Below are 8787 nucleotides of genomic sequence, written 5' to 3' on the forward strand. Positions count from 1 at the left end.
ACTCTTCCATGACAGATCCTAACCAGTCATCCCAGCACACTGGGCACCATTTATGGTACTGCTTAAATCATGAAACTGAACATTTAGTTTCTCTGCCTCCCCTCCCCCAACAGCTGGGGGCTTAGAGGAAAGCCAGATCTGTAACTGACAAACTAAAGACATTACATTATCTCTTTAGTGTTTCTAAACTGCACTGTCTGTTCTCCAGGCAATATGATGTGTTTCAGTGTGGCCCAGGCAGCCCCATTTGGCCTTGCTCTGCATACCCTGGATCCCAAGGGCTGCCAAATTGTTGTTACCCTGAAGGATCTGAACCCAGAAAAGCAGTATTCAGTGTGGGGGACAGCCAATCCTGTCTAGTGGAGGCAGCCAGTGATGGCAGCTCACAGGTGCAAGGACCCTGGAGTCAAGCTGAAGGGACAAGAACAGAGGGTCATTGTCCAAAGAAATGCCTGAGCCATTAGAGGACTAGGAAACTATAACGTAGAACTTGAAGCCCAGAGAGAGGTGCAAACTTTGGGTAGTCACACTGGAGAATATTCTCAAACAAAGTGTATATCTTAAAACGATGAGAATACTCACAGCAGGTACCCCGACCTTTCACAAAGTTAAAGCCTGCCTGACCCTCACAGACATCTTGAATGACTTTAAGCAAAAGCTTACTCTCCCATGGTTTAATGTCATGTGTAACCAAACAATATTATCTTTCCCTTCATTCTAAACTCGAAGATTGTGAAGTTCTCTTAGCTACCCATGATAGGAAGGGTATTACAGTAGAATGAGGCATATTTTTACTGAGAATAAGCATTGTTCTAATGACTTCTTAGATGCTTTAATTAATGCACACAAAATATGTAAGTTGTCCGGTTTTTCTCTGAGTTCAACTCTCATATGTCTCCTCATTCAGGGTTTAGGAGAATAAAGCTGAGAGGTTTTCTTTCTCTGGGTCCCATCTTGAAAAATTATTTTCGGTGGGAATTAAATCAGGGATCTTTGTCTGAGCAAACAGTTGGGCTTCGAGTAAAGCTGCTTCCTCTTTGAAATAAAAGATTATATTAAATTTTTGAGAACGGGAAAACAAAAAGAACACCCTGGAAACCAAGGACTTGTTAACTGCAAGATTCATGAAAACAAAAACAAGTCGACCCACTAAAGTGCTCCCATAGAACTGAAGATAGTTAAAGATTTAATATGAAGAACAAAAACCTGGGGAAAATTGTGTGCCAAGGGGAAGAATTTTGCAATTTAAAATGTGTGTGTGTGTGTGTGTGCGCGCGCGTGCGCGCGGGTGTGTGTGACATTTGTAAAATTTCACAAAATGTTTCCGTTTTGCCAGGCAATGTTCACAAAGCCAAACCTTGGAGCTCTGCGCAGCACCTAGGCCAAAAGCAATCAGCAGCCCGAGCCCACACAACAGCATATTAGAAAATATGCCAGCTTCCCTCACGTGATGCAGTCAAAGAAATGAAAACCGCAATGCTAAATTGCACAACTCCTACAACACGATAAAGAAACAAAATTGAAAGAAGGAAATCATTTAATTATGCATGATGGACAGATAAGCTTCAGTTTTTTCCAATATAAGATCTAGGCAATCTTGCTTTGTGAGCATGCATTAGCGTCATCAGATATCCTAAAGAAGTCAAGATTTGTTATTGTATCTAATTTTTATTGGCTTGTAGGAATGCTGACATGAGTCCTGGTCATCTGGGCACTGAGTAATGTCCTAGAACAGTGGTCAACAAATGTTTTCTATAAAAAGCCAGATAAAAATATGTTTTAGATTTTGTTATCCAGGCATTCTGTGTTGCAACAGCTCAACTCTGTTGTTGTATAATATATACGCAAATGAGAATAACTGTTCCAATAAAACTTTATATACAAAAAACAATGGCAGGCCTTAATTTGGCAACCTCTATTAGAGATCTGATAAGGGGAAGAGTATATACTTAGATACTCGAACAAGAATAAGATTTATTGATATTTGGAGAACAACATAATTATTTTAGGTTCTATTTCATTCTAATTTAGCATAAATTTATCTACTCTAGTTCTATATAGCATTTCTTTAAAGGTCTTTGCCATAGGGTATGTGCACTCACCCAAGAGGCATAGAGAGAGGGAAAGTGAGAAATCACCCCTAGAGGGAATGGCCAAGTCGCAAACCCTTCTCCTCCATTCTTCTCTTGAGATTTCAGGCTCACACGTGAATGAGCCTGACATGATTTTCAAGCTGCCAAGACTCAAACCTGGTCAGCCACGTGGGAATCCAGCACTTAAGCACCATGCCATCTGTTGGCCCCTCTATCTAATATTTTAATATAAGAACCAGAATATGGAGCAAACAAAATTATAAATCTATTACATTTCTGGTTTGGCTTCACTAGTCACCTTAAATATAGGGAATTACCCTAGGCAAATTCAATCATTCTCTTCTCCTTTCTCCCACAGACATTTGTTCAAAAATCAGTGTTACCTTCTCTGAAATCCTGTGGCCGTGGCCTAATATTGCACCTAAAAAATATTAGCTTGACAAGCCAGTTGGCTGCCTGCTTGTTTCATCCTTCACTCAAAAAAAGAAAAAAAAAAATTATGTACTAAACTAAAGGAGAGAAACTGCTTCCATGTTTAAAAGGAAACATATTTGGGTCCTAATACTCTAGTATTCATATTCTAGTCCCAATACTCAGGAAAACCATTTACTTACACCGAAGCACTCAAAATATGTGCTGTCCACCATCAAAGCCTTCCCAAAAACCTACTCACGGGCCACTTTGGTGGTAAAGGGAGTTGGATATCAAATGACCACAGGTTGAATTCCAGCTCCAGTAGCTTGAAATACATGCTGAGCTCATGTGCTTTGCATGCCCCAAATTTCAACAGGACTAAGAAATGAAAAACGTGCCTTCTGACAACAAAAAAAATTTTTTTTTTAATTTATTCAAGTAGCCAGAAGGTGAGGTGGTAGTTAAGGTGCTAGACTCCCACATGGCTCACTATGGTTCAAGTTCTAGACCCGGTGGCTTGAAAAATCACATCAGGTATGTATGCATGCAAGCCCAAAATCCTGAGAGGAGAATGGAGAAGGTATTGCAGGAGTGGCCATTCCCCAAGGAGATGATTTCTCACTTTCTCTCATTGTCTCTTTCTGTCTCTCTTTAGTGAGCACACACACACCCTATGGCAAAAAAAAAAAAAGAAAGAAAGAAAGAAAGAACAAAACAAACAGAAGAAAAACTCATTCAAGAGTGTGTGCCAGAGGGGCCAGCAAGTGGTGTAGTGGTTAAAGGCTCTGGGTTCCCACATAGCCTACTGCGGTTCAAGTCCTGGACCTAGCGGCCTGCTTTCTTGCTTTCCCGTTCTCTCTCTCTGTCTCTCTCTGGTAAAATTCAAAAATAATAATAACAAATGAAATAAAATAAATAAATAAGTGTGTGTCAGAAAAACTGAAAGAAAAATTCAAGGAAGAAACACATAAAAGTTCAGAAATAATAAGTTAAAAATACATAAAACGTATAATTAGATCAAAATAATGATTCATAATGATGCTTTTAAGATTGGTCTATTTATTAGGAAACAATTCTTTAGAGGCAAGATGTAAAAATAAAATCAATACAAGACTGAAATAAAATCTTGGCCTATGTCAAAAACAGAGAAGGCGGTAATGTAGAAAAAGAAAACAAACAAATGCACACTCTCGTTTAAGGAGGAAGTGGGAGAAACTGAGTAATGCTATAAATTGGTGAAACGAAGCCTGTTTAAATATGTTTTCAAAAAGTGAATATAAGCCCCAGATCAATAGTGCTAGAATGTATACCCTTCAAACCAGTAAACAAAAAACAATAAAGAAAACGCCATCACTTCAGGAAAGAGTAAAAACTAATTTACATAAAAATAGGGAACCAAACAGGGATGTCAGAATGAGACCAAATGTTTCCATTTTCATAGTGAACAGCTACAGATACATTTACCAATTTAAAGGCAGAAAATTTCTGATTAGGTTTTTTTAAGCAAAGCCCAGGTATATCTGTTTCCAAGAGATACGTCGGGAAGGAAATAATTCAGAAAGATCAAATATGAAAGGATGGACAAAGATATAGCAGGCAAATGCGAGTAATAAAAAGTAGGAATGGGAACGTTAGAGTCAGTCCGGGCAAGGAGCATTAAATAAGACAAAGACAGCATAATCTATAAAGAAGATATCAAATCAGTGCATTGAACATTCAACTATAATACTACATTTTTTCAAAGATATCTGTTCAAATTCCAAAAATCAATTGACAACTGTAATATTAGTAATACAAAATTTGAGTACTTCTCTCTCAGAAATCAAAAGAATCACATTCCAAAAATGAATTTTTGAATAGCAAAATTAACATGCTTGACTTAAGAGGTATATTGAGAACTTTCTAACAAAAGAAGCAGAATATGCATGGAACATTTATAAAACTGATGACATATTAGACCAGAAAAACAGTCCCCAAAGATTTTTGAACAGTAGAAATCATGCAAACCATCTTCTACAGCTCTAATGCAATAAGGCTAAACATTAGCAACCAAAAAATTAAAATTTATCTACAGGAAATATGAAAACATCTCCTAAATTAGAATTGAATTAAATAGAAATGCATAATTGATATTACAGACTATTTATAAAGTAATGATATGAGAACACTACACAACAACGTTTCAGGGCATTTGGGATTTCATGGCAAGCAAGAAAGGATTGAAAATCAGAAACTAAGCTAAACACACCTAGTAAAAGCTGCATAAGAACAAATAAACCTAGAAACCGAAAAGATGTGTGTGTGTGTGTGTGTGTGTGTGTGTGTGTGTAGAGAGAGAGACAGAGAGATACAGACACACTACACACACACACATAACATACCGTACATGGTATATATGATAAACTAATTCTCCCCTGTTTCTAGTATTATTGGTATTTTCATTTTTGTTATATTTGTCACAGGTTACTCTCCTTTAACAACTTTTTGGTTTTTATGAATCAAGTAAACTAACTGTGTTCTTTTCTCTTTTACATATCTATTTCTCTCTAACTCTATATCCACATCTAGTTTATCATTAAGGGATAAGGGTTGTTATATAGATCACACGCAAATGCACACATATATACAATATAAGAATCTATCATTGCCTATTTTATACTATTTGAATATATTAATATATTGATGCTATTAAATAATCTAAAAGCAAATTGAGCCAATATACAGTGTATTCTGGATGGAAAATCTCATTTTGTATGCTGTAATGAGGTACAGAGAATGAATGTAAATAAATAAATTTAAATAAAAACATAAATTTTTAAAAATCAAACACCTATTAGTTTTGAATGTTACAATGTCTAATTAGAATTTTGTAACACAATGGCTTTTTATTAAAAATAGGACTAACTCTGATGCTGACACATACTAAAACATGAAAACCATATGTAATAAAAATCTGTATGGCAACTTAAAATAAGTTTACTAGCAACTTTTACTAACAAAATTGTGGGAAATTGGGCACTCATGTTCTGTGGTGCTTTCCACTATGATTTCTAAAGCCATATAGCAGTAATTTTTACAGTTAAAAATGTAGTTCCAATAGTAAAACTGGAACATTACCAAAATATCAGCACAGCCACTGTGTAAGAATGATACACAAATTTGTGAAGCATTACATATTTTTTATACACCAACAAATTAGAAGACATAGAAGAGATGGACAAATTTCTGGACACTTACAATATATGTAAGTTGAACCAGAAAGAAATAGAAAATCTGAATAAAACAATTATAAGCAATGAGATTTCATCAGTAGCAGTCTTGCCACACACACACACACACACACATCCCCAAAAACAAACAAACGAACAAACAAACAAAAAGCGCTGGTTCTGATTACTTCACTGCAAAAATTTTAATGAAGAATTAACACTAATTGTCCTCAAACTATTTGTAAAGATCTAAATGAAAGGAACCTTCCCAAACTCATTTTACGAAGTTGACATCACCTCGAAGTAGACAAGGACGCAACAAAAAAAGAAAACTCCAGACTGGGACCAGCAGATGGCAAGATGGTTATGTCACTGGACTCCCATAAGGCCAACAGCAGTTTGAGTTCCAGATCTGGAGACTTAAAACTCACACCAGGTACATGTGCACACTTGCTCAAAATCCTGTGAGGGGAATGGAGGAGAAGGGATTGCGACATGGCCATCCCCTCTGGGGAGTGATTTCTCTTTCTGTCTCTGTCTCTCCAGCAAGCCCACACACCCTATAACAAAAATCTCTTTAAAAAATTACAGACTTGGGATCAGCAGTTAGCGTAATGGCTATGTCGCTGGACTCCCACGTAGTCGACCATGGTTCGCATCCTGGACCCGGTGGCTTAAAACTCACGCCGGGCGCATGTGCGTACGTGCCCAAGATCCCGAGAGGAGAATGGAGGAGAAGGGATTGCAGCGTGGCCATCCCCTCTGGGAGGTGATTTCTCACTTTCTTTCTCTCTGTCTCTCTATGTCTGGCGAGCGCACGTGCCCTATAGCAAAAACCTCTCCCCCCCCCAAAAAAAAATTACAGACTAATATCCCTGATGAATATAGATGCAAAAATTCTCAACAAAATACTAGCAAGTCAAATCAAATAGTACATCAGAAAGAGTATACACCATGACCAATATGCTTTAACCCAGGGATACAAGGATGATTAAATATACACAAAACAATAAATGTAATAAATCACATTAACAGAAGGAAAAGTAAAAACAATACGATTATATCAACTGATGCAATAAAAGCATCTGATAAAATAAAACATCCCTTTATGATTAAGACTCTCAACAAAATAGGTATAGAAGTCACATTTCTTAAAACCATAGAAGCGGTATATAACAAACCCATAGCTAACATCATACTGCTTGGGGAAAAGCTGAATGCTTTCCCACTAAAATCTGGAACAAGACAAATTTTCTCACTTCCTCTACTCCTTTTTAACATAGTATTGGCAGTCCTAACCAATGCAATTAGATAAGAAAGTAAAATAAAATTTATTCATATAGAAAAAGAAGATGTTAAATTGCTCCTATTTGCAGATGACATGATTATATACATAGAAAACCCTAAAGAATCCATGAAAAAACTCCTAGAAGTGATAAATGACTTTAGTGAAGTGGCAAGATACAAAATCAGTACAGAAAAATCTATAGCTATTTTTATATATCAACAATAAATACACTAAGGCAGAAATGAAAACAAAAATCACATTTAAAATAGTCACACATACTTTAAAAATTTAAAAATGACACCTAGAAATAAATCTAATCATAGAAGTAAAAGACCTCTACAATGAAAATTATGGAAAGCTGAATAAATTGAAAAAGATACCCTCAAAATGGTAAGATATTCCTTGTTCTTGGATTGGAAGAATCAGTATAATTAAAATGTCAATTCTACCTAAATTAATTTACAACTTTAATGTAATTCTTATTCAATTACCAGTAACATTCTTCAGAGAAATAGAAAAAATCATCATAAAAGATTATTAAGGCAATAATGTCAAAAAGAATAAAGTTGGAAACTTTTCATTACCCACTTCAATGTATATTACAAAGCTGTAATAATCAAAACATCATGGTAATGGCACAAAAGCAGACACATGGACCAATAGAACAGAATAAAGAATCCAGAAATAACCCCCAAAAGATACATTCAACTAATTTTTGACAAAAGGCACAAATGAACCAGTGGAGAAAAGAAAGACTTTTAAACAAATGATGCTAAAAAAAAAAACTGGATATTCACCTGTGGAAAAGTGAAACTAGACCACTATCTCTCACCATTAACAAAAATCAACTCAAAATGGATTAAAGATATAAATGTAAATCCTCAAATTAAAAAACTATTTGTGGAAAACACTTGAAGTCATGGGAGTAGGCAAAGATTTCTTTAAATATGACCCAAAAAGTATGGGCAACAACTCCAAAAATAGGTAAGTGGAATTACAATAGTCTAAAAAGTTTTTGTGGAACAAAGAAAACAATAAATAAAGAGAGAGCCCAGAGAAAGGGAGAAAATATTTGGAAACTACACTTCATGTAAGGGACTGATAAACAGAATGTAAAAGAAACTCAAGTAGTTCACCCACTTAAAAAAAAATAAACTAATAATTCAATTTAAAATGGGCAGTCTGAACAGATTATCTGACTGATCATCTCTTTTGGGGTAAGCCCCTTGAGTTCCCTGTGTATTTTGGTTATCAGTCCCAATAAAAAGATGAGAGAATAAGCTGAAAAAACAACTCTCTAGGAAGACAAATGAATAGGCAAAAGGCATATGAAAAAATACTCAACATTCCTCATCATAAAGAGATGCAGATCAAAAACAAAATAAAATACCACCTAAACCCAGTCAGAATGGCTAAGATTAAAAAAAAAAAAATGATAAGTGCTGGCAGGGATGTATGAAACAGGAACTCTCCCACACTGCTGGTGGGAATGTAAATTTGTTGAGCCACTGTGGAGAACAATATGGAGATTCCTCAAAGATCTAAAATAGAACTACCATATGATCCAACAATCCCAGTCCTTGGTATCTACCCAGAGGACAGAAGAATGCTTATCCAGAAAAGTGCTTGCACACCTATAGTTATTGCAGTATTATTCACAATTGCTGAGACAGGGAACCAACTCAAATGTCCATGAACAGAGGAATGGACTGAAAAAGTGTGGCACATATACTCTATGGGCTACTATTCAGCCATAAAAAACAAGACCCTGGTTTTTGACAGA

General features: G+C 35.8%; 1 non-coding gene across 1 annotated transcript; it reads left to right on the forward strand.

Annotated features, from left to right (window-relative positions):
* Window positions 1-5585: 5585 nt before the first annotated feature.
* Window positions 5586-5688, forward strand: LOC114005807 (U6 spliceosomal RNA). Its single transcript, XR_003547618.1, has one exon. It is a non-coding gene; the product is annotated as a U6 spliceosomal RNA (small nuclear RNA).
* Window positions 5689-8787: the final 3099 nt, after the last annotated feature.

The sequence above is a fragment of the Tupaia chinensis genome, unplaced genomic scaffold (genome assembly GCF_000334495.1).
Source record: "Tupaia chinensis unplaced genomic scaffold, TupChi_1.0 Scaffold144502_1, whole genome shotgun sequence".
Lineage (NCBI taxonomy): Eukaryota > Metazoa > Chordata > Mammalia > Scandentia > Tupaiidae > Tupaia > Tupaia belangeri.